Here is a 6,000-nt window from a genome sequence, read left to right as displayed (position 1 = left end):
TTTCATCATGTCAGCTAATACTGATTTAATGAAAAGGGGGCATTAGGCTTGCTGAAATACAAATAGCATTTTAAAAGCTTAGCATGCTTTGTTCAAAGACAGCCATTTCTTTGCTGTCTTTGTATAAGAACTAAAGGCTGAGCAAGCTTTTTCATTTCATTTTTAACAATGATACTGTTATAAGTACAGGTCGTTATAAGCGTAGGTCATATTTAATTTACCTTACACTGAATCCTATATATAGCAAAAGCATAACCTTAGAGCTAGACTAATGGAGCACTCTCTAGTATGACTGTCCTTGAACACCATTAGGAAATGTCATTTCTTGCAGAACAGCAGAAGGTACATCTTTAAATAGATGGATTATTTGTAATGTTGTTGTTATTGTTAACTGCCTTTGAGTGGACCCTGATGTATGGGAATGAGACCTCTCTATCTTCCACTGCTTTGCTTAAGTCCTGCTATTTACTATCCATTGTATTTAATGGACTTGCACATCCACAGATTTTGGTATCCACAGAAATGGGGGGGGGGGTGTCTTGGACCCAAACCTCTGGGGATACCAAGGACCAACTCTATATGCCCAAGTCTGGAGTGGTGATTTCTACTGTGATACATGAAGGTAACACACCACTGAAAAGCTGCCAATGGATTCAATGTAGCAAAGTTGCATTTGTGTCCTAATACACAAAGAACAGCCAGCATTTGTCACTGTTAATTTGAAGTGATTTGATTTCATTACCGAAAGGAGAACTGTTGGCACTCTTTCCTTCTGAAGCAAAGGTCAGGCTAGTAAGTCAGATGGAGTACTTATCACAAAACAGGGTCTTCTCTTCCACTGCAGGCTAAAATAAACAAGCCGATTAATTTACATTAACTAACACTGACAGATTATACTACTGGAATAGTGCTGCACTGAAAAACAACTGTGAGTCATGTCTTTCTCATTTCACCCCACTCATTTTCAGAGGCTGTCAACAGACTTTGTGGTAAAGAAAAATGGATTGTCATAATTACATCTAATTACTGCCAAGCAAATGTTATCTGTAAAATAGTCTTGTGAGGATGAAACTGTTTAAAGCACCACACAGGATAAAACACAACTAGGATTATATACCATGGATGAGGCAGGTTGCAGTCTGGATGTTGTTAGATTGCAACTTCCAACATCTCTCACCATTGTCACCATGCTAACTAGGGCTGATGGAAACAGCAATTATATCTTGCACAGGATATTTCACCATCCTAGCAATATGGCATATCTTTACCTATATGGTTTTTCAGTTTGTAAATGGAGGCAATGCTGCCTGCAATGAGTACACTTTAAAAGATGCATTTGTGTGTTTGCTTTTTCTTCATGTCTGTGTTTGCAACTCTTGGTGCTCAGCTAAAAACTTTTGGGCATAGGATCTGACAACTGATTGCTTAAAAGTACAGATGTGGAGATTAAATCTACAGCAATCTGGTGTGGGCACACATGGAAATTGTACCAAAAAGTTACAACACACATTTCAAACTATGTTTTTCATATTATTCTGATTTTTGTGAATAATAAGCACACAACAACAACAATCCAAGATACTGCCAAGCTAGTATAAAATATAAAGACCTTTCAAGTTATAGGTGAATTTCTAAATTGCCAACATAATACCAATTTAATAGTATCCATGGCAATTGAAGCAAATTTTTTTTAGGGAGAACATCGCACTTCCTTTCCTCCCAGCCTCAGGGCAGGCTGAAACTTTTGAAAATGTTTTTAAATGGGTGTTTTCGCACATGCCCGGTCCAGAGATATCGCATACCTGACCTTGGCATCCCATCCCCAAACCGTAATTCTCTGCAACTTTTTGAAAGAACAGGTGTAAGTACCAGAGAAGTACAGATCGGGGATGGATGCCAAGATCGGGTACATGATGGCTCCAGACTGGCATCCCCAGAAAACGTAATCAGGTGCATTTGGGATGCATGTGAACAACTGAGATTCAACTCGGATTCATCCTGGAACTTCTCATTAGCGGTTTTAAATTTTGGCAGACAGGAAGCCAAGAGGGACAAAATGGCACGCACACCCACTGTGCGCATGCAGGGCTGCACACAGCTGGGCACAGGCATTAAAAACAATGGGGCTCCGATATTTGTGATTTTTCCAATTTGCGGGGAGGGTCTGGAACGGATCCCCTGCAAATAGGAAGGGATGACTGTATTTTAAATCACAGTGAAGTGAAGACAAATCTTAAAGTAGAGGGCTTTAGTTGGATCAAATATCTGGCTCAAAAATGTTCTGTTTTCAAAAAAGAGAACCATGGAGAAAATGTTGAGATCCTAATTGACTGTAGATCTCTTTAATCTATCCAAAATAGCCAATCTCTATTGTTTCTTATTCATGCCAGAGGTAGAATTCAGCTCAAGTTCAGCTCAGGGAAGTAGTAACTATGTAAAAAATGTTTGTGAGTTTGGTTTCCAGTATTGATTGTAAATCTTTTTGATGTAACCCAGTGGTGGAAGACAGCCAGTTGAGAAAATGGCAATTTGTTTGAAGTACCTTAACTGGGCACAATCTGCTTTCGTTTTAACTAACAGCTAACTAGAATCATTGTGCAACTGGAGGAGAATTAACTTTTTTGAGAAATTTGTTCTGTCAACTTTCCAAGGCTTTGCAGGTATTGATATCTAACCCTCAGATTTTGGCACAATAAAGCATCTATGCATTCACTTTAATACCAAAAATTTTAGGGTGGGTTCAATCAACTAACCATCCTGATTATAATAAAATTTCATCAGTGTTCTTGGTATTCAGTTTCACTGCCTCGCTATGCAATTTCCAAGAGAGACTCACTATTAAAAATATCCAGGTATCTGAATAACATAACATATTTTGCTGTTTTACACTGTGCTGAACTATGAGAAGGAGAATCTTTCATAATTGGGTGAGTTGTTTGAGAGGCAGCGTGGTGTAGTAGTTTGAGTGTTGTACTCTAGTGGCCAGGGTTCTAATCCCTGCTCAGCCATAGAAACCCACTTGGTAACCTTGGACAAGTCACACTCTCTCAGCCTCAGAGGAAGAGAAAGAAAAAATCTCTCTGAACAAATCTTTCCAAGAAAATCCTATGATAGGTTCACCTTAGAGTCACAATAAATAGAATAAGACTTGAAGGCCCACAACAATAACAATGAAGTCTAAGCTGCTCTAGTTTGCAAAAGGTTGTGAGCATATTTACAGTATTTATCAGCAAAAGTGAAACCTATGCAATTAACCAAAGCTTGAACTGTGATTTCAACCCAAAATCTCATTATTAACTGTTCATCCTCCTTTTCATGTTTGCATTATCTATCTTTTAGCTTATTAGCTATGTTTTCTCAAAAAGCTTCTTCTGTCAGCTACAGAACCTCTTTCTGCCAAAAGATGACTGGGTCTGTCTAATTAGCATTCTACCTTCTCTACAAAGTTTGTGTGGAATTCAAAAGATAACCATCTTTTCATCCAGTAGGGCCCTGGAGTCCAAAAACTCTTTTACAGGGTATGTATGTAATGTGTGTATTTTAAAAACTATGTCTGCCTTTCTATTCTAGAGGCCCATCTACAGTCTAAACTCTTTATTCTTATTTCTATTAACTTATTGATTTGTGTCTTGAATCCAAATATTAACCATTTCTCTCAATAGTAACAGTGAATAAAGACCTTAATATGTCCCCAATCTTCTCCATCTCACAATACTGTTGTCTATGTCTGGATTTCATTACACTTTTTAAAGTTTCATTTTTTATTCTGCCCTTTCTATGCAGTTTATCACATATTTTCCCCCCCAGATTTTTAAATCCTGTTTCTGTACGGGATCCGTCCTGTGTGATAAACTCCTCTAAGAAGCGCAGGGCAGATCCTACGCAGAAACTGCATTTAAACTGGAAAAAAGCACAAAACGGGTAGATTTTCAGACAACGTCAGGGGCTAACCCGAACAAAAAGTAGACAAAATCCATAAAAGCAGGTTGATTTTCACATGACGTAAGGGTTAATGCTTATTAACCCCGCTGTGTCTGAAAATTAACCCACTTCTGTGGGGGTTTTCTGGATTTTTAAATCCCGTTCCTGCACAGGATCCATCCTGTGTGATAAACTCCTCTAAGGAATGCAGGGCAGAGTATATCATTAATAATAATAATAATAATAATAATAATAATAATAATAATAATAATAATATATCATTCTCCCCACCTCTTTAAAGTAGGTCATGATGATTATGGTCCAAAACACACTGCAGAAATAATCCCGTTTGAGATCATTGTAACTGCCCTGGCTGAATGCTAGGGAATTCTGGGAACTGTCATTTTGTGAGATCGTTAGCCTTCTCTGTCAGATTGCTCTGGTGCCACAATAAACTATAATTTCCAGAATTCCCTAGCACAGTTAAAGCGGTCTCAAGCTGGATTATTTCTGCAGTGTATTTTGGACCCCTTTTACAGAGATGGATTACACTGATAATAACTACTTCAAGGCCACTCACTGGGTCCATGAACTGGAGGATTTGAATGCAGGCCTCCCTAATCCTAGACTAAAACTCTATCAGCATTACTATGCTGCAGGTGTATACATTTACAATTCTCTGTCTTATTTTAAAATCCTTTATAAAGTAAAACCAGAGAGATGGTAAAAACAAAAATAGTAATACATATGAAAAGAGATGTGCATACCTAGCCACATCCCCTGTAGAGAAAGTGTACAGTACTTAAGAAAATGTTAAGCTTGTACAGTCAAGCCCCCCTTATCCATGGATTTTTAATTCATGGATTCAACTATCCATGGCTTGAAAATATTCCAAAAATAGATAAACTCCAAAAGGTAATAATAATAATAATAATAATAATAATAATAATTTTTTATTTATATCCCGCCCTTCCATGGATATGATCAGGGCGGCGTACAAAATATAAAAACAATTACAATACAGTACAACGTTAAAATCCAATAATCAGTTAAAAACATTACTACAAAACAGGAACAGGAAAACAATAAAATAGAAAATCACATGGCAGGGGCAGAAAAAAGAGAAAATTCAAGATCAATCCAGGGTCAAGAAAGAAATAAGGGGGAAAGGGGGCAGGAAAATGAATGAACAGTTTAAGGTGGGAAGGCCAAGCGAAATAAGTATGTTTTTAACTGTTTTTTAAAAACAGCTAATGAGGCGGCGGAGCGAAGCTCTACAGGGAGCTTATTCCAGAGGGGAGGGGCAGCGGTGGTAAAAGCCCTCTGTGAGGTCCGGACATGATTGGACCTAGGGACCTCCAACAGTTTGGTCCCGGAAGTTCTGAGTGTGCGAGGCGGATTATATGGGGAGAGGCGGTCCTCCAAGTACCCTGGGCCCAAGCCATTTAGGGCTTTATAGGTCAAAACCAACACCTTGTATTGAGCTCGGAAGCGAATAGGCAGCCAGTGAAGATCTTTTAGAATAGGTGTTACATGGTCTGACCTGGAACTACCAGCGACCAATCTGGCTGCCATATTCTGCACCAATTGCAGCTTCCGGGTTTGGTACAAGGGTTGCCCCATGTAGAGCGCATTGCAGAAATCCAAACGAGAGGTTACCAAAGCATGTACAACAGTTTCTAGGTCCTTTCGGTCCAGGTAGGGACGCAGCTGGCGTATCAGCCGAAGCTGATAACAGGCACTCCTGACCGTCGCATCCACCTGAGAAGTCAACTGGAGCGACGAGTCAAGGAGCACTCCCAAGCTGCGCACCGAGTCCTTCAGGGGGAGCGTGACCCCGTTCAGGACCGGGCGACAGATCTCACCACCAGGAACCGGGGAACCTATCACCAGTACTTCCGTTTTCCCTGGATTCACGCTGAGTTTGTTTTCCCTCATCCAGCCCATTACCGACTCCAAGCAGGCATCTAGAGGAGAGATGCCATCCTTAGTTACTGCATCAGTCGGAGACATAGAGAAAATTATCTGGGTGTCATCAGCGTACTGATAACACCGCGCCCCATGTCTCCGGATGATCTC

This window comes from Sceloporus undulatus, chromosome 2, assembly GCF_019175285.1.
Source record: "Sceloporus undulatus isolate JIND9_A2432 ecotype Alabama chromosome 2, SceUnd_v1.1, whole genome shotgun sequence".
Lineage (NCBI taxonomy): Eukaryota > Metazoa > Chordata > Lepidosauria > Squamata > Phrynosomatidae > Sceloporus > Sceloporus undulatus.
This window is presented reverse-complemented; position numbering follows the sequence as displayed.